The 25698-nt window shown below is 39.6% G+C and overlaps 1 protein-coding gene across 2 annotated transcripts in view; it reads right to left on the bottom strand.

Moving 5' to 3' along the window:
* Positions 1 to 2783: 2783 nt before the first annotated feature.
* PDZD11 (PDZ domain containing 11) overlaps positions 2784 to 25698 on the bottom strand; it is a 79521-nt gene continuing 56606 nt past the window's right edge. The window contains exon 8 of one of the 2 annotated variants that reach the window (XM_081566341.1): positions 2784 to 3185. The gene's annotated coding sequence lies outside the window, so the exon portion shown is untranslated. The remainder of the gene's footprint in view (positions 3186 to 25698) is intronic. The other variant, XM_081566343.1, reaches the window with a different exon arrangement.

Raw genomic sequence — 25698 nt, 5'->3', positions numbered from 1 at the left:
AATGGAATATTATTCAGCCATTAAAAATAATACATTCGAATCAGTTCTAATGAGGTGGATGAAACTGGAGCCCATTATACAGAGTGAAGTAAGCCAGAAAGAAAAACACCAATACAGTATACTAACACATATATATGGTATTTAGTCAATCGGTAAAGATAACCCTGTATGTGAGACATCAAAAGAGACACAGATAAATACAACAGTATTATGGAATCTGTGGGAGAGGGTGAGGGCGGGATGATATGGGAGAATGGCATGGAAGCATGAAAATTATCATATGTGAAATGAATCACCAGTCCAGGTTCAATGCATGATACAGTGTGCTCGGGGCTGGTGCACCAGGATGACCTGGAGGGATGGGATGGGGAGGGAGGTGGAAGGGGGGTTCTGGAAAGGGAAAACATGTACACCCATGGTGGATTCATGTCAATGTATGGCAAAACAAATAAAAAAAATAAATAAATAAATAAAGGAAGAAAAAAAAAGACACCATTTCACATCCTCGTTGGACATGACTAACTGACTTCACTTCACTTCTTTACTTCAGGATGACTTTTTTTTAATTAATTAATTTATTTTAATTGGAGGCTAATTACTTTACAATATTGTAGTGGTTTTTGCCATACATCGACATGAATCAGCCATGGGCGCACATGTGTTCCCCATCCAGAACCCCCTCCCACCTCGCTCCCCATCCCATCCCCCAGGGTCATCCCATTGCACCAGCCCTGAGCACCCTGTCTCTTGCATTGAACCTGGACTGGTGATCTGTTTCACATATGATAATATACACATTTAAAAGCTACCCTCTCAAATCATCCCACCCTCGCCTTCTCCCACAGAGTCCAAAAGACTATTCTTTACATCTGTGTCTCTTTTGCTGTCTTGCATATAGGGTCATCATTGCCATCTTTCTAAATTCCATATATATGCGTTAGTATACTGTATTGGTGTTTTTCTTTCTGGCTTACTTCACTCTGTATTATGGGCTCCAGTTTCATCCACCTCATTAGAACTGATTCAAATGCATTCTTTTTAATGGCTGAGTAATATTCCATTGTGTATATGTACCACAGCTTTCTTATCCGTTCATCTGCCAATGGACATCTAGGTTGCTTCCATGTCCTGGCTATTGTAAACAGTGCTGCAATGAACATTGGGGTACACATGTCTCTTTTAATTCAGGTTTCCTCGGTGTATATGCCCAGCAGTAGGATTGCTGGGTCGTATGGCAGTTCTATTTCCAGTTTTTTAAGGAATCTCCACACTGTTCTCGATAATGGCTGTACTGGTTTGCATTCCCACCAACAGTGTAAGAGGGTCAGGATGATTTTAGTAAAAAAAAGACAGTAACAAGTATTTGTGAGGATATGGAGAAACTGGAGCCTTTAAGGCATTGCTGATAGGAACATAAAATAGTACAGCCCCTTTGGAAAACAGCTTGGCAGTTCGTCCAAAATTTAAACAAAGTTATCATCAGTCAATTCAGTTGCTCAGTTGTGTCTGACTCTTTGAGACCCCATGGACTGCAGCACACCAGGCTTCCATGTCCATTACCAACTCCTGGAGCTTGCTCAAACTCATGTCCATCTAGTCAGTTACCATATGATCCAGCAATTCCACTCCCACATAGATACTCAAAGAACTGAAATCACATGGTCACACAAAAATTTGTATATGGATGATCACAGCACAACTATTTACACAAGTGTGCCTCATTTTATTGTGTTTCAGTTTATAGTGCTTTGTGGATAATGCAATTTTTAGAAATTGAAAGTTTGTGGCAACCTATGTGGAGCAAATCTATCAGCACAATTTTCCCAACAGTATTTTCTCACTCCTGTCTCTGTGTCACATTTTGGTAATTCTTGCAATACCTCAAGCTTTTTTTTCATTATTATGCTTGTTGTGGTGATCTGTGATCAATGATCTTGGTGTTACTACTATAACTCGCTGAAGGCTCAGATAATAGCCTTTTTCATCAATAAAGTATTTCTTAATTAAGGTATGTACTTTTTTTAGACATAAGGTTACCTCACACTAAATAAATTGTGTAAAATGACTTTTACATGCATTGGGAAACCAAAAAATTCATGTGACTTACCTTATTGCAACATTTGCTTTATTGTAGTGGTATGGAACTGAACCCACAACATCTCCAACGTAAGCCTCTAATAGCAAAAAAGTGGAAACAACACATAGGTTCATTAGATGATGGATGGAGAAACAAAATGTGGTACAGCTATACAATGAAATATCATTCAGCCATAAAAGGAATGAAGTACTGACACATGCCACAAGATGAGCCTTACAAATATTATACTAAGAAAAAGAAGCCAGAAACGCAAAGCTATATATTGCATGTTTCCATTTCCATGAAATGTTCAGAATAGGCAAATATATAGACACAGTGAGAGACAGAAAGAGAAACAGAGTCATTGTCAGGGTCTGGAGAAAGAAGTGATGGGGAGTGACTGCTAATGGGTACAGGGTTTCTTGTTGAGGTAATGAAAATATTGTGCAATTAGATAGAAGTGATGGTTGCACAGGGCTTCCTAGGTGGCTCATTGGGTAAAGAATCCACCTGCCAATGCAGGAGACGTAAGAGACGCGGGTTCGATCCCTGGGTCGGGAAGATCCCTTGGAGGAGAGCATGGAAACCCACTCTAGTATTCTTGCCTGGAGAATCTCATGGAAAGAGGAGCCTGGTGGGCCACAGTCCACAGGGTCGCAAAGAGTCGGACATGACTGAATCAACTGAGCACACATGCACAACCTTGTGAACATGCCAAAATTTATTAAATTTTACACTTTAAAATGCTGTATTTTATGATATATTGTAACCAAGTTACATACAACTCAACAGGCCAGTAAATTGAGACAAGGTGCTGGGGCATGGAAAAACTATTTTATTCAGAAAACTAGCAAACCAAAAAGGTGGCAAATTGATGTCCGAAAGAACCATCTCAATTCATGGTAGAATTCAAACTTTTTTTATTCTCAGGAAAGGGGAAGCAGAAGGGGGTTAAGATCAATAAGTGACATCCAGGAGCCAAGAAGGGTCCAAGGATGGTTGTGAAAACTCTTTGCTCTTAGCCAGTTGACTTTGGTTGATGTGAGTCTGATCATGATGTTCCTCTAAATCTTGATAAGACAATTTTTGTTCATACTTTCTTATTTCCCTGTGGGAGACAAGTTTCAGGTAAGACAATGTTTGCAGAAATCCTACACTGTAAGCAAAATTCTTTTAGTGATTAACATGTCTACATGTAGGGCTAAGCAGAGGTTTATGACTCAGGGATTTAAGCAGCAGAAAACATAGTTACATTATGGAGTCAGAGATGCCAAGTTTCTCCTACAAACAAGATGCAGGCAGGGGACATTGGCAGAAGGGAGGGTCTGTTCCCAAGAGGGCCTCACACAGTTCTGCTTGGTTTTAATAGGAATTATACCTTGAAAAAATAACCTTTTAGTTTAAGGGGAAAAGTATGAGCTGTATTAAAGTTTGAAAATCACAATTAAAAATGTTAACACTTACTATTTTGAAATGACTGTAGATTCACAGGAAGCTGCAAAAATAGAGTCCATTTAGCCCTTTACCCAGCTTCCCACAATGGTAATCTTATATAATTGTAGGACAATATCAAAACAGGACATTGACACTCATGTTAGATTACAGGCCTTATTCAGTTTTCACCATTTTTATATATACTCATTTGTGTGTGCATCTACACAATTTGATCCCATATATAGATTTGTGTAACCCCATAATCATCATGATATAGAATTGTTTCATCACCATAAAGGAACTCCCTCATAATACACCTGTATAATCACACACCTCCACTTTCGTGCCTGTCTCTTGGCACTGACTGACCTGTTCTCCATTTATATTGTTTTGTCATTTCAAGGATATTACAGTCAGCCTTCTGTATTCAAGATTTCGGCATCCACAGATTCAACCACAGATCAAAAATATTGTCAGGTCAAAAATATTTGAAACAGAGAAAAATTCCAGAAAGTTCCAAAGGGAGAAACTTGAATTAGCCACAAGCAAAAAACTACTTACATGGCATTATATTAGGTATTATGCATTAGGTATTATGTATCAGGTTTATTATGGCAGAAAGCAAGGAAGAACTAAAGAGCCTCTTGATGAAAGTGAAAGAAGAGAGTGAAAATGTTGGCTTAAAACTCAACATTCAAAAAACGAAGATCATGGCGTCTGGTCCCATCACTTCATGGCAAATATTTGGGGAAACAATGGAAACAGTGACAGATTTTATTCTTGGGGGCTCCAAAATCGCTGCAGATGGTGATTGTAGCCATGAAATTAAAAGATGCTTGCTCCTTGGAAGAAAAGTTATGACCAACCTAGACAGCATATTGAAAAGCAGAGACATTACTTTGTCAACAAAGGTCCGTCTAGTCAAAGCTATGGTTTTTCCATAGTCATGTATGGATGTGAGAGTTGGACTATAAAGAAAGATGAGTGCTGAAGAATTGATGTTTTTGAACTGTGGTGTTGGAGAGGACTTTGGAGAGTCCCTTGGACTGCAAGGAGATCCAACAGTCCATCCTCAAGGAAATCAGTCCTGAATATTCATTGGAAGGACTGATGCTGAAGCTGAAACTCCAATACTTTGGCCACCTGATGTGAAGAACTGACTCATTGAAAAAGATCCTGATGCTGGGAAAGATTGAAGGCGGGAGGAGAAGGGGATGACAGAGGATGAAATGGTTGGATGGCATCACCGACTTGATGGACATGATTTTGAGTAAGTTCTGGGAGTTGGTGATGGACAGGGAAGCCTCGTGTGCTGCAGTCATGGGGTCTCAAAGAGTCAGACAAGACTGAACGACTGAACTGAACTGATGTATCAGGTGCATGAAAAGATGTTCAACATGGCTAATCATTAGAGGAATGTAAATAAAAACCACAATGAGATATCACCTCACTCCTGTCAGTATGGCTCTCCTCAAAAAGACTACAAGTAACAAACATCAGCAAAGATGTGGAGAAATGGGAATCCTTGTACACTGTTAGTGGGAATGCAATTTGATGTAGCCATTATGGAAAAATATCAATAGTATGAAGTTTCCTCAAAAAAACTAAAAATAGAACTTCCATGTGCATGCATGCAAAGTGGCTTCAGTCTTGTCTGACTCTGTGATCCCAGGGACTGCAGACCTCCAGGCGCCTCTGTCCATGAGATTTCCCAAGCAAAAATACTGGAGTGGGTTGCCATTCTCTCCTCTACGGGATCTTCCCAACCCAGAGATGGAACCCAAGTCTCTCACATTGCAGGTGGATTCTTTACCAACTGAACAAACAGGGAAGCCTACATATATGTATATATACACAATGGAATACTACTCAGCCATAAAAAATAATGAAATTTTGCCATTTACAACAATGTGGATGGGCCTGGAGGGTATTATGCTTAGTGAAATAAACAGAGAAAGACAAACATTGTATGTTATTACCTGTATGTGGAATCTAAAAACTACAACAGACTAGTGAATATAACAAAAAGAAACAGATTCACAGATATAGAAAACAAACTAGTGGTTACCATAGGAAGAGAGAAAAGGGGAGGGGAAAGATAGAAGTAGAGGATTAAGAGATACAAATTACTATGCATAAAATAAACTAAAAGGATATGTACATCACAAGGAATATAGCCAATATTTCATAATAACTATAAAAATAATATAATCCATAAAAATTTTGAATCAATATGTTGTACACCAGAAACTAATATAATATTATAAATCAACTATACCTCAATAAAATAAATAAAATAAAAATTAAAATAAAAAAATATAAAGGAGGATATGCATATGTTGGGTTTCCCTGGTGGCTCAGATGCTAAAGAATCTGCCTGCAATGTAGGAGACTTGGGTTCGATCCCTAGGTTGGGAAGTTCCCCTGGAGAAGGGAATGGCAACCCACTCAAGTATTCTTGCCTGGAGAATTCCATGGACAGAGGATCCTGGCAGGCTACAGTCCATGGGGTTGCAAAGAGTCAGACACAACTCAGCGATTAACACACACACACATGCATAGGTTATATGCAAATGCTACATCATTTTACATAAGGGGCTTGAATATTTGCAGATTTGGATATATGCAAGGGGATGAAGTGGGGGGTGGTCCTGAAGCCAATGCCCTTAACATTCATCCAAGGTGTCATATATCAACAGTTCATTCCTTTTTATTTTTGAGTTGTATTCCATGGTCTGAATGTACAAAAGTTTAACCACTCACCCAATGAAAAATATTTGGATTGCTTCCAGTTTAGGGTATTATCAGTAAACTTTCTGTAAACAACTGTATACAAGTTTTTGTGTGAACATGTTTTATTTTTCTGTCATAAATGCCTAGGAGTGCAATCATGGGCTATATAAGTAATTGTGTATTTAGTTTTATAAGAAATTGTCACATGATTTTCTAAAGTGACTATATAATTTTTACATTCCCATCAGCAATAAGTGAAGGAATAAGTTTCTCTGCATCTTAGCCATATTTGGTTTGTCACTGTTTTTATTTTAGCCATTCTGATATCTGTGTAGTGATATCACACTGCAGTTTTAATTTGAAATTGGGGGATCAGTTTCAGCACACCAATGGTGATGTTTTCAGTTAAAATGTCTGGGGGCACTCACCTGGGCCCTACTACTTGAGAACGAGCCCCCAAGGACATTTCCCTAAGCAGAGCTGATGTTGTGGCTAGACTGGACCAGTTCTTGTGGTTCTTATTATGATTGTAAGATGAACCTCAGCGAGAACCATCAGGGAACTTTAGAAAAACAGGGTTCATTACTCATAAGTCCTGGATGGTACATAGCACATAATGGCCACACAGACAGGTCATGGGGGGAGAGAGAGAGAGAGGGAGGGAGGGAGACAGAATGTGAATCTGGAGTACTGCCCTTATTGGGATCGAGTATGGAGTGCTCAGGATTTCACAAGTTCATTCTTTATTGGTGAATTTAGAACTTAAAAGTGTGGATCAAAGCACAGGAAGGAAAAAACAAGGTCACCCATGCTTTCAGTTATCTAGGTCGTCCAGAGCTTTCTAAAAGGGGAACTTCAGGAGTGGGACAGCCTGGCTCTTTATCTCATTGTGTAGCTGGCAATGTGTTTATTCGAGATGAATGTTTTCGAAATGGACACTTCAGTAATCAAAAGCTTGATGACAGGCATTTACATTATAATGAAAAAAGCTAATTGTCAGGTACTTACACTACAATTTTCCTAATGGCTAATGATGTTGAAAAATAGTGTTGAAAAAGCTAGCTTAAAGCTCAACATTCAAAAAAACTAAGATCATGTCAAATGGTCCCATCACTTCATGGCAAAGAGATGGGGAAAAAGTGGAAACAGTGACAGATTTTCTTTCTTGGGCTCTAAAATCACTGCGGATGGTGACTGCAGCCATGAAATTAAAAGATGCCTGCTCCTCGGAAGGAAAGCTATGACAAACCTAGATAGAATATTACAAAGGAGAGATATCACTTTGCAAACAAAAGTTTGTGCACTCAAAGCCATGGTTTTTCCAGTAGTCATTTATGGATGTGAGAGCTGGACCATAAAGAAGGCTGAGCACCAAAGAATTGATGCTTTTGAATCGTGGTGCTGGAGAGGACTCTTGAGAGTCCCTTGGACTGCAAGGAGATCCAACCAGTCCATCCTAAAGGAAATCAACCCTGAATATTCATTGGAAGGACTGATGCTGAAACTGAAGCTCCAATACTTTGAGTACCTGATGCGAAGAACTGACTTGTTGGAAAAGACTCTGATGCTAGGAAAAACTGAAGGTAAAATAAGTGGGCAGCAGAAGATGAAATGGTTAGATAGCATCACCGACTCAATGGACATGAGTTTGAGCAAACTCCAAGAGATGGGGAAGGACAGAGGAGCCTGGCATGCTACAGTCCATGGAGTTGCAAAGAGTCAGACACAACTTAGCAACTGAACAACAACAACATCAACTGATAATAATCTGAGGTATGGGTGAACAAGGAGAAGAATAAAAACAGAGTGGGAGGGTTAGGCAAGGATTCAATTACATAAGGTCTTGGAGGTCATGGTAAATATTTTGGATGCTAGTCTGAGTGGGATGGGAAAGCACTGAAAAGTTTTGAATGAGGAAGTGACAATATCTGATTCCCTTTACAACACTCTTCACTTTTTTTGATCAGTTTTCTTCAAATTTGAAAATTTTTCACTTTCCCCAACATATGAGAAAAGTAATGCCAAATCAATAAAGAATCAAGAACGACTATAATTTAAAAATGATATTTTAGGGAATGACCTGGTGGTCCAGCAATTAGGACTCAGGGCTCTCACTGTCATGGCCAGGGGTCAATCCCTGGTTGGGGAACTAAGATTCCACAAGCCACATAGCACAGCCAAAAATAAATAAGTAAGATATTTTGATTCCATTAATGCATAACTAGAAAGCAATAATTTATGACAAAAACATTGTCTCTCTTAAGGACACATAAAAATAGAGTGAGCGATTAAAAGAAAGCATTTCATCCTGACCAGAGTATACTTCTGTTTCAGTTCAGTTCAGTTCAGTCTCTCAGTCGTGTCTGACTCTTTGCGACCCCATGGACTGCAGCATGCCAGGCCTCCCGGTCCATCACCAGCTCCCGGAGTTTACTCAAACTCATGTCCATTGAGTCGGTGATGCCATCCAACCATCTCATCCTCTGTCATCCCCTTCTCTTCCCGCCTTCAATCTTTCCCAGCATCAGGGTCTTTTTCAATGAGTCAGCTCTTCACATCAGGTGGCCAAAGTATTGGAGTTTCAGCTTCAGCATCAGTCCTTCCAATGAATATTCAGGACTGATTTCCTTGAGGATGGACTGGTTGGATCTCCTTGCAGTCCAAGGGACTCTCAAGAGTCTTCTCCAACACCACAGTTCAAAAGCATCAGTTCTTCGGTGGTCAGTTTTCTTTATAGTCCAACTCTCACATCCGTACATGACTACTGGAAAACCCATAGCTTTGACTAGATGGACCTTTTTTTCAAGAAAGAAATAAATTTTGCTATAAAAACAGAATCGAGGGAGGGAATATCTGCAGGTCCTGGCACAAAAGCAATGAAGGAGTTCCTGGAAAAGTTAACTGAAATCATTGAAGAGGAAGGTTACTATTTCCATACAGGTGTCTAATATCAATAAAGCAGGAATTTTTGTAAACTACAGCTGTCACAAATCTCTGCTGTCAAGAAATATAAATCAAGACCTGGCTATAAAGCAGAGGTGGTTGAATTGTTAGATTCTCAGAGGAACTCATCCATGAAGATTTTATTGAAATAGGAGAGCAAGGGGTCACTGTTCAAGTTGCCATAGAAATTATCCTTCTTCAAATATTTATCATGTGTCAATACTCAGCTCATCGGCAATGAGAACTTCCTGGAGAGATGATCCTATTTTAAAATGCACTTGGAAGGTCCTAAGAGCAATAAAGAATGCCTATGTTCATCTGAGGATTATTTAGCAGAAAAATATGACATCTCCATCCCAAACTTCAAGAACTATATTTACTCTTTTTTAAAATATTCAGATGTACTTTACGTACCACAGAATTATCCTTTTAAAGTGTACAGTTCAGTGGCCTTTCATATTTTCACAGTGGTCATCTTAGGTCAGCCCATAAGGAAAAATAACCTCTCCCCAAAAGAAGCATTTATGCTGTAGCATTTCTATTTAATATTTTTATTACATAATTAATAAAGATCTTTTAAAAGTATATATTTGGATTTTATTTCCTTGTTCATTTATTTTCACTATCAATTTTGGTATTTTAAATATCAAATGAGTTTTCAGGAACAAATTAGAATGTATTATATTGCACTAGGATATGAATTTAACTTATAATAGCTTAATGACTGAACTTGGTTCAGGAACCAATAGGCTACAAGTTATTTGCAAACAATATGATTGTTTAATTTAAAAACTCAAGAGAGGGACTTCCTTGATGGTCCAGTGATTAAGAATCTGCCTGCCAGGGGCTTCTCTAGTGGCTCAGACAGTAAAAGAATCTGCTTGCCTACGCAGGGGACACTGGTTCAATCCCTGGCCCGGGAAGATCCCACATGCCACCGGGCAACTAAGCCCGTGTGCCACAACTACTGAAGCCCGAGCGCTCTAGGGTCCATGTGCTATAACTACCGATGAAGCCTGTGTGCCTAGATCCTGTGCTCTGTCAGCAACAAGAGAAGCCACCACAGTGAGAAGCCCACACACCACAACTAGAGAGTAGCCCCAGATTGCCACAACTAGAGAAAGCCCACAGACAGCCATAAGTAAATTAGTTAATTTAAAAAATAAAAACTCAAGAGAATAAACTAATTGTTAGAATTAATAAGAGAGTTCAATCAAGTGGCTAAATACAAGATAATATATGCAAAAATCAAATTTTCCTATATACTAATAATAACCAATGGGAAATATTAAAGAGAAAAACCACAGGCCAAAATGGCATCACTTGTGCTAAAACCCATGATGCCAATCCTAAGCCCAAGATAGCAGTTTTGATCTTCCCCAGAAATGTAATCTAATCAACCAGTCTGAAATTTTTAGTCAGCACCAAGGGGGTAACCTGTCACTTGGGACCTCTCTATCTGCCCACTTCCCTTCCCCAAGAGTAGGAAGAGGCAATCTCCTAGTTCCCTTCCCCACAAAAAGATGTCTTGGCCTAAAATAACCCTTACTTTTATTTTGCTAACAACTTTCTCTCCCCAACTTCCTTTCTTTAAAAACCTTCCATTTTGTACTGCTACTGGGAAGGTCCTTCTAGTTGTTAGGTGGAATGCTGACTGAATAATGAATTGTCTAATAAATAAAGCAAATTAGATTTTCAAATTAACTCAGTTGAATTTCGGCTTTTGACAGGATTAAGAGTCTCTCTGCTTACAGTTCCTTCATGGGTTCTTCCCTCTGGAGAAAATGAAGAGGGCTTCCTCAGCACCTACAAAGATTTGTCCTTGACCCTGGTGTTTTCTAGGCCAAAGCAAGACCTCAACCCAATCGCATAACAGTATTATCTGAGTGTGCAGCAAAATCAGTGGCCAAGGTCCTTCAGAACTTGTTCAACTGAAGAACTGAATGGGGCCTGTGCACAGACATCTCTGAAAAGGCTTTGCTTAAGTGTGCCACAGGCCCTCACTCACTTCTATCCAATGGCTGCATAAAAAGAGGGTATCAAGAGGGACAAAGCAAAGAGGTCTGAGGGGATACAGATGAAGAGGAGAGTGTCTTGTTAGGGGTTGAAATAGATCTTCAGACTCACTGCTACCCTCAAGTCCAAGGCTGTCAAAGGGAAACCCCCTTTTTTAGATGCCCCCCCCACACAGATGACACCAAAGCAAAAAGCAAAGAAGAACTAAAGAGCCTCTTGATGAAAGTGAAAGAGGAGAGTGAAAAAGGTGGCTTAAAACTCAACATTCAGAAAACTAAGATCATGGCATCTGGTCCCATCACTTCATGGCAAATAGATGGGGAAACAATGGAAATAGTGACAGACTTTATTTTCTTGGGCTCCAGAATCACTGCAGATGGTGACTGCAGCCATGAAATTAAAAGATGCTTGCTCCTTGGAAGAAAAGTTATGACTAACCTAGACAGCGTATTAAAAAGCAGAGACATACTTTGTCAACAAAGGTCCATCTAGTCAAAGCTATGATTTTTCCAGTAGTCATATATGAATGTGAGAGGTGAACTATAAAGAAAGCTGAGCACTGAAGAATTGATGTTTGAACTGTGGTGTTGGAGAAGACTCTTGAGAGTCCCTTGGACTGCAAGGAGATCCAACCAGTCCATCCTCAAGGAAATCAGTCTTGAATATTCATTGGAAGGACTGATGCTGAAGCTGAAACTCCAATATTTTGGCCACCTGATGTGAAGAGCTGGCTCATTTGAAAGGATCCTGATGCTGGGAAAGATTGAAGGTGGGAGGAGAAGGGGACAACAGAGGATGAGATGGTTGGATGACATTACCGACTCGATGGACACGAGTTTGAGTAGGCTCCAGGACTTGGTGATGGACAGGGAAGCCTGGTGTACTGCAGCCCATGGGGTCACAAAGAGTCAGGCATGACTGAGTGACTGAACTGAACTGAACTGAACTGAATACATACAGAAGCCACCACTTTCCCAGGTGGCGCTAGTGGAAAAGAATCCACCTGCCAGTGCAGGAGACACAGCAAACTCAGGTTTGATCCCTGGGTTGGGAAGAGCCCCTGGAGAAGAAAATAGCAACCCACTCCAGAATTCTTGCCTGGAGAATCCCATGAACAGAGGAACCTGGTGGGCTACCCTCCATGACTGAGCACGCACACATACACACATAGAAACTACCACAGTCTCAAGGCATAATGTCTGAGGAAAAACTAAGAAGTTTTTAAGGCCTAATCTCTGGCTCTGAGGACCTGGCGCTTTTTCTCAATAACCAGTTTGCTTTACAGCCCCCACCCCTACCCCAGTAACTGGCAGAAAACTGAGTTTAGGGGTGGCCCAGGACTAGGAACTGGTGAGTCAGAAGACAGAGCAGTCACACCTATAGCTGGAGGGGAACTCCACCCCCCTGACAAACCCAACATCCTGGAGACACAGCCCCAAAGCATCTGTGCAAACACGTCCTCCCTGAAGGTAAGCAGAGTCTGGGAGATGCCTCACTCCTTATCCCCAAGATCTCGTCCACCATATGACATATACAGAGCATCACAGCACACACTGTTTCTAGAGGAGTAGCAGTTCAGCAAATGTGTCAGCATGAATTGCTATCTGTGCTGCATCACTCTGGTCATTCAAGCTATCACAACACTATTCTTCTGCTATTTTAACAAATGCTTATGGAGTTCCATTCAGTATCACAGCAATCCAAGTCTATGCCCCGACCAGTAATGCTGAAGAAGCTGAAGCTGAACGATTCTATGAAGACCTACAAGACATTCTAGAACTAACACCCAAAAAAGATGTCCTTTTTATTATAGGGGACTGGAATGCAAAAGTAGGAAGTCAAGAAATACCTGGAGTAATAGGCAAATTTGGCCTTGGAGTACAGAATGAAGCAGGGCAAAGGCTAATAGAGTTTTGCCAAGAGAACGCACTGGTCATAGCAAACACCCTCTTCCAACAACACAAGAGAAGACTCTACACATGGACTTCACCAGATGGTCAACACCAAAATCAGATTGATTATATTCTTTGCAGCCAAAGATGGAGAAGCTCTATACAGTCAGCAAAAAAAAGACCAGAAGCTGACTGTGGCTCAGATCATGAACTGCTTATTGCCAAATTCAGACTTAAATTGAAGAGAGTAGGGAAAACCACTAGACCATTCAGGTATGACCTAAATCAAATCCCTTACGATTATACAGTGGAAGTCACAAATAGATTCAAGGGATTAGATCTGATAGACAGAGTGCCTGAAGAACTATGGATGGAGGATTGTGACATTGTACAGGAGGCAGGGATCAAGACCATCCCCAAGAAAAAGAAATGTAAAAAGGCAAAATGTTTGTCTGAGGAGGCCTTACAAAGAGCTGTGAAAAGAAGAGAAGGGAAAGGCAAAGGAGAAAAGGAAAGATATACCCATTTGAGTGCAGAGTTCCAAAGAACAGCAAGGAAAGATAAGAAAGCCTTCCTCAGCAATCAATGCAAAGAAATACAGGAAAACAACAGAATGGGAAAGACTAGAGATCTCTTCAAGAAAATTGAGATACCAACGGAACATTTCATGCAAAGATGGGCACAATAAAGGCCAGGAACAGTATGGACTTAACAGAAGTAGAAGATATTAAGAAGAGATGGCAAGAATACACAGAAGAACTATACACAAAAATCTTCATGACCCTGATAACCACAATGGTGTGATCACTCACCTAGAGCCAGACATCCTGGAATGCGAAGTCAAGTGGGCCTTAGGAAGCATCACTAAGAACAAAGCTAGTGGAGGTGATAGAATTCCAGTTGAGCTATTTCAAATCTTAAAAGATGATGCTGTGAAAGTGCTGCACTCAATATGCCAGCAAATTTGGAAAACTCAGCAGTGGCCGCAGGACTGGAAAAGTTCAGTTTTCATTCCAATCCCAAAGAAAGGCAATGCCAAAGAATGTTCAAACTACCGCACAATTGCACTCATCTCACACGCAAAGTAATTCTCAAAATTCTCCAAGCCAGGCTTCAACAGTACGTGAACAGTGAACTTCTAGATGTTCAAGCTGGATTTAGAAAAGGCAGAGGAACCAGAGATCAAATTGACAACATCTGCTGAATCATTGAAAAAGCAAGAGAATTCCAGAAAAATATCTGCTTCTGCTTTATTGACTACACCAAAGCCTTTGACTGTGTGGATCAAAGCAAACTGTGGAAAATTCTTAAAGCTATGGAAATACCAGACCACCTGACCTGCCTCCTGAGAAATCTGTATGCAGGTCTAGAAACAATAGTTAGAATTGGATATGGAACAACAGGCTGGTTCCAAATCGGAAAGGAGTGCGTCAAGGCTGTATATTGTCACCGTGATTATTTAACTTATATGCAGGGTACATCATGAGAAATGCTGGGCTGGATGAAGCACAAGCTGGAATCAAGATTGCCAGGAGAAATATCAATTGCCTCAGATATGCAGATGACACCACACTTATGGCAGGAAGTGAATAAGAACCTCTTGATGAAAGTGAAAGAGGAGAGTGAAAAAGGTGGCTTAAAACTCAACATTCAGAAAACTAAGATCATGGCATCTGGTGCCATCACTTCACGGCAAATAGATGGGGAAACAATGGAAACAGTGACAGACTTCATTTTCTTGGGCTCCAAAAGCACTGTAGATGGTGACTGCAGCCATGAAATTAAAAGATGCTTGCTCCTTGGGAGAAAAGTTATGACCAACCTAGACTACATATTGAAAAGCAGAGACATTACTTTGTCAACAAAGGTCCGTCTAGTCAAAGCTATGGTTTTTCCATTAGTCACGTATGGATGTTAGAGTTGGAGTATAAAGAAAGCTGAGGGCCGAAGAATTGATGCTTTTGAACTGTGGTGCTGGAGAAGACTCTTGAGAGTCCCTTGGACTGCAAGGAGATCCAACCAGTCCATCCTCAAGGAAATCAGTCCTGAATATTCATTGGAAGGACTGATGCTGAAGCTGAAACTCCAGTACTTTGGGCCACCTGATGTGAAGAACTGGCTCATTTGAAAAGAGCCTGATGCTGGGAAAGATTGAAGGTGGGAGGAGAAGGGGAAAACAGAGGATGAGATGGTTGGATGGCATCATCGACTCAATGGACATGTTTGAGTAAGCTTCTTGATTTGGTGATGGACAGGGAGGCCTGGTGCACTGCAGTCCATGGGGTGGCAAAGAATCAGACACATCTGAGCGACTAAAGTGAACTATGAAGTTCCTACTACAGGACAAGCACTGTTCTAGATGCTGGGATTGGAGCACTCAGTAAAACAGAGACTTTGCTCTCACACAATCTACATTCTAGCTGGAAGAGGCAGATGAGCAAACAAGCATCTTCAGATAGTGATAAGTTCCATGAAGAAAAATAAAGCAAATAAGGGACAAGTGTGTGACAGGAAGTCCTATTTCAGCTAGGGTGGTGAGAGAAGCCTTCCCTGGAAAGGTGTTCTTTGAATAGAGATTTGAATGAAATGAGGCAGCAGTCATCTTAACACAGGGGGAAGAGCAGTCCTAGCATAGGAACCAGCAAGGACAAAGAGACTGGCATGTTCAGGGAACAGCAAGATTGTCTGGTAGACATAGAAAAAAAACTCATGGTTACCAAAGGGAAAAGCAGGGTGGGGGAGGGAGAAGGGAGGGACAAATTAGGAGTTTGGGAATCACAGTTATACCCCACCTTAAAATAGATAACCAACAAGGACCTACTATATAGCACAGGGAACTATATTCAGTATTTTGTAATAACCTAAAAGGGACAAGAATCTGAAAATACACAGATGGATGCACAACTGAGTCATTTAACTGTACATCTGAAACTAACACAACATTGTAAATCAAGTATACTTCAATTTAAAAAGTTTTTACAGATTGTCTGGTAACTGGTTGAAGTAGAATGAACAAGAGGTGAGTGAAAGATGAGGTGACAGAAGTAGACAGAGGCTAATCAGGCAGGCCCTTATAAGACAGTGTGATAGCTTTGGATTTTCTAAGTGAGATGAAGAATTGTTAGAAGCCTTAATATTTTTAGTATAAAAAATTTTAAACATACACAAAACTAGAGAGAATAGTATTAATAATCATGAACTTCCATAAAGGTATCACTTGGATTCCACAACTATTAAGAGAATGCCATTTGCTTCGTCTATGTCAACTTTCCTTTTTTACTTTTTTAGGAATTTTTATTGGAGTATATTTGCTTTACAGTGTTGTGTTAGTTTCTACTGTACACCAAAGTAAATCAACTATATGTATATATATATAACCCCTGTTTCCTGGATTCCCTTCCCATTTAGGTCACCCCAGTGCATTGAATAGAGTTCCCTATGCTATGCAGTAGTTTCTCATTAGTTACCTATTTTATACATAGTAGTGTACATATGTCAATCTCAATCTCCCAATTCATCCCCTCTCCCCCACCTCGGTTTCCATACATTTGTTCTCTACATCTGTGTCTCTATTTCTGCTTTGCAAAAAAAGTTCATCTGTACCATTTTTCTAGATTCCACATATAAGTGATATTATATGATATTTTGCTTTTCTCTTTCTGACTTACTTCACTCTGTGTGACAGTCTCTACGTCCATCAACGTCTCTCCAATGGCACAATTTTGTTCCTTTTTATGGTTCCTTTTTATGGTACTCCATTGTATATATGTACCACATCTTCTTTATCCATTCCTCTGTTGATGGACATTTAAGTTGCTTCTATGTCCTGGTTATTGTAAATAGTGATGCAATGAACACCGGGGTGCAAGTATCTTTTTGAATTATGTATTTCTTAGGGTACAAGCCCAGGAGTGGGATTGCTGGGTCATATGGTAGTTCTATTTTTGTTTTTTTAATGACCCTCCATACTGTGCTCCATAATGGTTGTACCAATTTACATTTACATTCCCATCAACAGTGTAGGAGAGGGGTTGGGGTAAAAAAAAAAAAAACAGTGTAGGAGGGTTCCCTTTTCTCCACACTCTTTTCAGCATTTATTGTTTGTATGATTTTGATGATAACTATTTTTTTTAATTTATTTATTTTTTAATTGAAGGATAATTGCTTTACAGAATTTGTTGTTTTCTGTCTAACTTCGACATGAATCAGCCACAGGTATACATGTTGTATTTTTTTATATTGAGTTTTATGAGCTACTTTTATATTTTGGAAATTAAACCCTTGTCAGTCGAATCATTTGCAAATATTTTCTCCCATTCTGAGGGCTGTCTTTTTGTCTTGTTTATGGTTTCCTTTGCTGTGCAAAAGATTTTAATTTTAATTAGATTCCATTTATTTATTTTTGTTTCTATTTTCAATATTCTAGGAGGTGGGTCAAAAAGGATTGTGCTGCAATTTATGTCAAAGAGTGTTCTGCCTATGTTTTCCTCTAAGAGTTTTATAGTATCCAGCCTTACATTTAGGCGTTTAATCAATTTTGAGTTCATTTTTGTGTGTGGTGTTAGACAGTGTTCTAATTTCATTCTTTTACCTGCAGCTGTTCAGTTTTCCCAGTACCACTTATTGAAGAGGCTGTCTTCTCTCTATTGTAAAAAAAAATAACCATTTTCTTTTGTTGTTTTGTTGTTTAGTTTTAGCTGCACTGGATCTTTGCTGCTTTGCACAAGCTTTCTCTAGTTGCGGTGAGCAGGGGCTACTCTTCATTGCAGTGCGCAAATCTCATTGCGGTGGCTTCTTTTGTTGCGGAGCACAGAGCTCTAGGATTCAGGCTTCAGTAGTTGCAGCACAGGGGCTCAGTGGTTGTGGCTTTTAAGCTCTAGAGAGCATGTTCAGTAGTTGTGGAGCATGGACTTAGTGCTCCACAGTATGTAGAATCTCCCCAGATCAGACACCGAAACCGTGTCCCCTGCATTGGCAGGCAGATTCTTATCCACTGCACCACCAGGGAAGTCCACCATTTTCTTATATAACAATAAAGCCATTATCACACCTAAAAAATTAACTATGATTCCTTAGTATCATCAAATACTCAGTCTGTAGTCAAATCTTCCTCCTTCCTTTCAAAACAGTTTTTTTTTACACTTGGTTTATGATGTCAGTTCAATTTTTTTATCCACAGAAGTTCTCTCTCTCCCCTCTTTCACTTTTTTCAAAACATTGACTTATTGAAAACCCTAGACCATTGTCTTATAAAAAGTCCCATTACCTGAATTTGTCTGTTAGCTTTCCCATGGGATCTTTGAAGTTGTTCCTTTATCCTTCCTATTTCCTATAAATTGGAAGTCAGCCAAAGGCTTGTTTAGATTCTGGCTCAGTTTTGAAGGTAAGAGAACTTGATGAGTATGTGCTTCATATTGGGGTTCTCCCTTTTTTTATGCTGCTGAGATTAAAATATAGTTGGTGATAACCTGATCTTTTCAGTGTAATATTCCACATCAACCTTCATCTCATGGTAATGGCAGCCAATGATAATCCTTGCGTGACACAATTATTTCATCATAAGTTGTACAATGATGTTTTTCTATTTCTATCATTCCGTCCACACTTATTAGCTCACATAATGCAGTATATTGATAAGCCTCACTTCCAACTCTACCCCCTCTAATGTCTTCCTTCCCTTTCTCAACAGGAATGGGTAATTTGTTGCTTTTTTTTTCTTCTAGAGGTCTTTTTCCAATTAGAAGCATTTATATGATATATTTGTATGTACATGTATATATTTATATCCCTCCTCCCCTTCTTGACTAAAGGTTGCATTGTTGTATCTTGCTTTTTTCACTTAAAATATATCCTGGAAATCACTTCATATCTGTCTCAAGATCTTCCTCATTATTGGTTTTGAGCAAGGTAACAACATACTCTGACATATTAATAGTTTAGAAGCCTTCCTCTAGCTACCTTGAAAAAATAGAATTTAAAAGTTCAGATACCAAAGCAGGGAGATCATTAAGATGTTGCCATCTCGTATCACGCAAATAAAGGCAACATCCTAGGGATGGAAGTGCCTGGGACCCTAATAACTTCACCAAGTAACCCAGCACAATAGCCACCTCATGGTGTCTGAAACAGAGATAAACAGATCTTTATCTCCTTTAAACTACATTTTAATTTGGATCTCTGTCACATTCATTGAACCTACATCCTAATTAACAAATCATTCTTATTCTAGCATGCTCTGATTATTATGACTGGGAGTCAAGACAACTAGTTTTTTGTCTTGACTGTATTGGTCATATGACCTTAAGCAAAGGGGTGAGAGAGTGTTCTGGGTAGAGGAACAGCATCAGTAAGGTTTCAGAGGCTATGCAATTTGGCTTTTCTCTCATGAGCAATAGAGGACCCCTGAAAGTGATAGTACAGAAGGAATTCTCAAAAGATTTAGTGGGTAGCAGTATAGAAAGGAAAAGAAACCAGAGACCAGGAGACCAGAACAGGAACCCAGCCTTAGGTCTTGCTTCTACCCAACACTTAGTCATTGATGATCCAAGATAACTTACTTTCTCAGTGATTTACCATGGCTAACCCTACCACTATCTCTCTGTCTCTACTTCCTACTATTAATATTTCCTCTACTTGTTGCTAACTCCACTCCAGCCACAGGACCTGTTTGCTGTTCCTTAAATAAATTTTTCAAAAAAACATGCTCCTACCCCAGGGTCATTGTACTTGCTGTTCCCTCTGTCTAGAATGGCTCTTCCCTTTGATATCTATATACAAGGAGGCAGCATCAACCATCCCCAAGAAAAAGAAAGGCAAAATGGTTGTCTGAGGAGGCCTTAAAAAATAGCTGTGAAAAGAAGAGAAGCTAAAGGCCAAGGAGAAAAGGAAAGATATGCCCATTTGAATGCAGAGTTCCAAAGAATAGCAAGGAGAGATAAGAAAGCCTTCCTCAGTGATCAATGCAAAAAAATAGAGGAAAACAATAGAATGGGAAAGACTAGAGATCTCTTCAAGAAAATTAGAGATACCAAGGGAACATTTCATGCAAAGATGGGCACAATAAAGGCCAGAAACTGTATGGACCTAACAGAAGCAGAAGATATTAAGAAGAGGTGGCAAGAATACACAGAAGAACTATACAAAAAAGACTTTCATGACCCCGATAACCACGATGGTCAGACATGATGGTCTAGGTGATCACTCAACTAGAGCCAGACATCATGGAATGCAGTCAAGTGGGCCTTAGGAAGCATCACTACGAATACAGCTAGTGGAGATGATAGAATTCCAGTTGAGCTATTTTGAATCCTAAAAGATGATGCTGTGAAAGTGCTGCACTCAACATGTCAGCAAATTTGGAAAACAGCAGTGGCCACAGGACTGGAAAAGATCAGTTTTCATTGTAATCCCAAAGAAGGGCGATGCCAAAGACTGTTCAAACTACTGCACAATTGCACTCATCTCACATGCTAGTAAAGTAATTCTCAAAATTCTCCAAGCCAGGCTTCAACAGTATGTGAACCGTGAAATTCCAGATGTTCAAGCTGGATTTAGAAAAGGCAGAAGAAGCAGAGATCAAATTGCCAACATCTGTTGGATCATAGTAAAAACAAGAGAGTTCCAGAAAAACATCTACTTCTGCTTTATTGATTACGCCAAAGCCTTTGACTGTGTAGATCCCAACAAACTGTGGAAAATTCTTCAAGAGATGTGAATGCCAGACCACCTGACCTGCCTCCTGAGAAATCTGTGTGCAGGTCAAGAAGCAACAGTTAGAACTGGACATGGAACAAGGGACTGGTTGCAAATCGGGAAAGGAGTACATCAAGGCTGTATATTGTCACCCTGCTTATTTAACTTATATGCAGAGTACATCATGCAAAATGCTGGGCTGGATGAAGCACAAGCTGGAATCAAGATTGCCGGGAGAAATATCAATAACCTCAGATATGAAGATGACACCACACTTATGGCAGAAAGTTAAGAGGAATTGAAGAGCACTCAAATCAATTTTTGTAGTGATTTTAATTTTTTCTGTAACTAACTAAACCTGCTATTTTTGTATCTCTGTCTTTTTCCCAAAGTTATAAAAAATTTTTTAAAACAACAAAGTTTTCAAATTTTGGAATAAAGTATAGAAAAAATTCTTCATAATCTTGGGGAAATTTTTATTAAAACAACACACAAACATGCAAACCTTAAAGGAAAGTGTTGATACATTCACATTAAAATTAAGAACTTTTAAAAATCTCTAAAAAAAGAGAAAAGACAGTCTACAAACAATGATAAAGATCATCCATTCAACAAATATTATTGAGAACTTATTAACAGGACAGTAATGGTCCTTAGGATAAATTAGTAGACAAGTCAAAACAAAATTCCTGCCTTTAAGGAACATTCTATTAAAATGCATACTATGTTGAGCAAAAGGGCCCAGATACCATCCTAAGTACTTTATATATATTAACTCCTTTAATTGGCACACACACATATATATGTGTGTCTATGACAAGTCTATGAGTTAAGTACTCTACAGGTGAGAAAAATGTAGATCAAAGAGGTTAAGGAAACTGAGGCACAGAGAGATTAACTGCTGGAGATCACACAGTTATTGAAGGGTGGAGCTGGGAGTTGAACCTAATCTGGTTCCAGAGACTATATGGACATTCACAGTACCCAACTGACAAAGGATTAGTATTTGTCAATACTAATTTGTCAAGAGATCCTACATATCAATAAGTAAAAGATAACTATTAGGAAAATGAGTAAAAGATGTAAGCAAGGAGTTTCCAGAAGAAATATGACCCATAAGTATAAGAACCAATGTTCAACCTCTTTAGTAAATAGGGAAATACAAATTCAAACTGCAAAATGTAGCATTTGACACTAAATTGGCAAAAACGTTAAAGTTAAAGCCAAGTATTAGGATATGGAGCAACGTGAACCCACACTCTGCTGAAAGCATATGATGTAATCACTTTGGGAAACAATCTAGCATGTCCTACTAAAACAGAATCTGCCCAGAACCAATGATTCAGCAGTTCCACTCCTACGCATATGCCCTAGAGAAACTTTAACACATGAGCACTACAACACATGGATAAGAATGTCCTAGAAACAAGGTTCATGAGAGCAAAAATAAGCTGGAAACAAACCAAATGTCCATCAAATAAGACCATGGATAAACAAACCGCAGTACATCCATCCATATTCATAGAATGGAATACAAAAAAGCAGAGCTACATACATCAACAGAGATGAAACTCAAAATCTTAGTGGTTGAGTGGAAACAGTCAAGTCAGAGAGAAATACCATATATATGTGTGTGTATACATATACATATATATATAAATACACATATTATATATATATATAAATATACATATTTTATATATATACACACAAAAGTCTGTGAGTGCTCAGTAGTGTCCAACTCTTTGTGACCCCATGGACTATAGCCCACCAGGCTCCTCTGTCCATGGAATTCTCCAGGCAAGAATATTGGAGTGTGTTGTCATTCCCTTCTCCAGGGGATCTTCCTAACCCAGAGATCAAACCCAGGTCTCCTGCATTGCAGGCGGACTCTTTACCATCTGAGCAACCAGGAAAGCCCTATACATTCCTATAGGGAGAGAGAATAAATATGCAAAATACTGACAACTACTGACTTGAAGAGATAGATGATATACAAATGTGTATTATACTATTCTTTCAACTGTCCTGTATACTTGAATTTTTTTAACTGGAAAAACTTTGAAGGCCTTTAGAAGAAGCATGCTCTCTCTAGTTCACCATAATTCGCACCATTCTCTGTTATAACTCTTTAGCCTGTTCCCTCATTTCTAGTACATCTGGTACTTAGAGACATTTGAGTTTGCAACTGGTAGCTTGGCTTGTAGGTCTTGATCCCTCTTGCATCTCCTTGTCTCCTGCATGTACATGGTTTGTTTGGCCATTCCCACAGGCTGAACAAACCATATGTGAAGTTTTGTTTTTAGGAGAGGACAATACAAGCTAATGTAATTCCCCACTATCCTGCAATAGGGAGGGAAGCCCTCTTCACCCTCCTCCCAGCAGTTACAGAAATTTCAGCAAGTGCACTACACCTTATGAGATAAAGGTGGGACCTTGAAAAAGTCTAGCCACGCCAGCTAGTTTCTCCTAGAAGAAGAAGTATTCAATGAGTCTATATGACTCTCTGGCATCAAAGGTGAAAAGGATGGGAAAGGAAAATCTTCCAGCAACATCAAGGGGCCCGTGAGGTAAACAACTATATCAGGGATATAAAGTATGAGATAATTGGCTGTAACCTGTGCCTTGACTTGTGAGTTAAAATCCCTTGAAGGTACTTAGGCATCAGAGAGTCTGCAGCCAATAAACTGTTCTTCTTCAGAATGATCAGTTTTTAGCCCCATAGAGTCTAGTGGCACCAGGAAAACTGAAGTAGCTTCCCAGTTAGCATCTGCCCAGCCATATTTGGTGATATGACAGGTTCTTTCTTTGCAAACTCTGGTTTTCACTCCCGCAGTGCTCACACTGCACTAAACAAACCCTTGATTCCTACCACCCCCAGCTTGCCTATTTCTGCACACGCCACACAGTATGAATGCGTCCAATTGTTTAGCATGCAAATAGGCTTAGAAAGGACTAGGCAGATAGCCAGAGGCAGGCAGGGTCACTTGGGGAATAAACTGAGGCTGACTGGTGGCACTGAATGCCAAAGCAGGTAGGGAAAGCACAAGGCTGCAGTCTGATTGTTCTTATCACATGAAAAGAAAAATGGAGATCATTTAAACTTCTGACCTTGACTCACCTTTGACCTAGCCCTAGACCTGGGTGGTTTCTACTGGCCATGTCACCTTATGGAATGGACTTGTCTTTTGTTTTTTTCTTGCTTTGACCTCGACACCTTGCTGACTTTCCAGATCTTAACACTTCTACTTGTTTCTGCTATCCAGCTCTCCATAGGACCAGGCTTAGCTTTGGGGAATATTGATGCCTGTCCATCTTTCCCCATGACCTGCTTTAGCTATTTGCTGTTCACTTCCTATTGTGAGAGAACTCACTTAAGGATTTGATGCTGCTATCACGAAACCTTACCAGGCTAGGGACTGAAGATAAGGAAAAGAGGAGCTCTATTACCAAAGCTGTAGTATCAAGAAGATATCTTCAATATATAGAATGGATAAACAAGAAGCTCCTACTGTGTAGCACAGGGACTATCACAGGAACAATATCCTGTGATAAACTATAATGGAAAGGAATATGAAAAAATATATATGAATGACTGACTCACTTTGCTGCATAGCAGAAATTGCCAAAACACTGTAAATCAACTATACTTCAATAAAATAAACTAAAAACGATGAAAATACCTTTGGACATCTGAGAAGGAAGTGAAGGGCAAGACCAGATAATTAGTTGCTAAATTGTGACCCAGGGGCAAGGTAGTACTTCTCATGTGTAGTGCTCAAGAGGGCAATTCCTACTGCAAAGGTGGGTAGGTAGATACATACATACATACATAGGTAAGTGGATAATTAGGGAAGGGGGACTTCCATAAACAATGAGAATGTCTAATCAACCAAGGATTTTAATTAGTACAATTCTGTGAGGTCATGTTTAAAAAAGGGTGGGGGTAGAAAAGAAAGGATCAGTATATTTACTAACAGTCAGTTCTCACATTCCCAGGTTTCCTAATTTCTTTTGTCCATTGCTCCATTTTCTCTGATACAATTCATAGTGGCCAGGACCACCTATATACCAAGAAAGTCCCCAGCCTAGAGAATTGCAATCACTTTCCTTAGTTCAGGTGACACTAGATTTTTTTTTTCTCAAAAAGAAAACAATATGAAAGCAAAGAAATCAACGTGTTGACATGGCAGATTTCTTTCCCTTATCTTTCTTAAGTATAGGCTGATCTCAGTGATCCACAGCCTTCAAGACCCATTTTTTCATGTTTCACCTTAGCCCTGGACTTGGCTTGTGTTTAAACATTCCTGAGTTTGAACGGAAGTGAAACTAATCAGCAGCCCTGCTAGGTCTAGTACATTGGGAGCCTTCAAGAAACCTGTTTCCTGAGCCGTTTGGAGAAGAGGGTCAAGCCCTTTCTTCAGACCTAGTCATCTCGTTGGAGAGAGAGAGGCTGATTCTGCTGACCACACTACCTGGTCCCTGGACCTTACCCGGGTTAACCAAGGCTTGAGGAAATGGCCCACTTTTTGCACCAGTAAATCCTAAAAACTGCTGGGAGAGAGGAAACTGACCAGTGCCCACTGAAAGGGCTGTGGGTAAGTAACTGTTTCTGACCAGTGACTTTTCACCTACCATTAAAAGACCTAGAAGTCTGACCAGATTAGTAAAAGAGGCATATCTAAAAATGACTGCTTCCTCAATAATAGGGTATTGGTTAAACAAATCATGGCATAGCCATACAATGAAATGATGATGTTATAGCAGAAAATTGACATGAAAAATGTTCATGATATACTGTTAGGAGAAAAAGCAGATTAAACACAGTACAGAGGGTCTTCTCTGGTGGAGCAGTGGATAAGAATCTGCTTGCCAATGCAGAAGGAAGATTCCACATGCTGTGGAACAACG

This window comes from Giraffa tippelskirchi, chromosome X, assembly GCF_054371585.1.
Source record: "Giraffa tippelskirchi isolate mGirTip1 chromosome X, T2T-mGirTip1v1.2.pri, whole genome shotgun sequence".
In the NCBI taxonomy this organism is placed as follows: Eukaryota; Metazoa; Chordata; class Mammalia; order Artiodactyla; family Giraffidae; genus Giraffa; species Giraffa tippelskirchi.
This window is presented reverse-complemented; position numbering and strand designations above follow the sequence as displayed.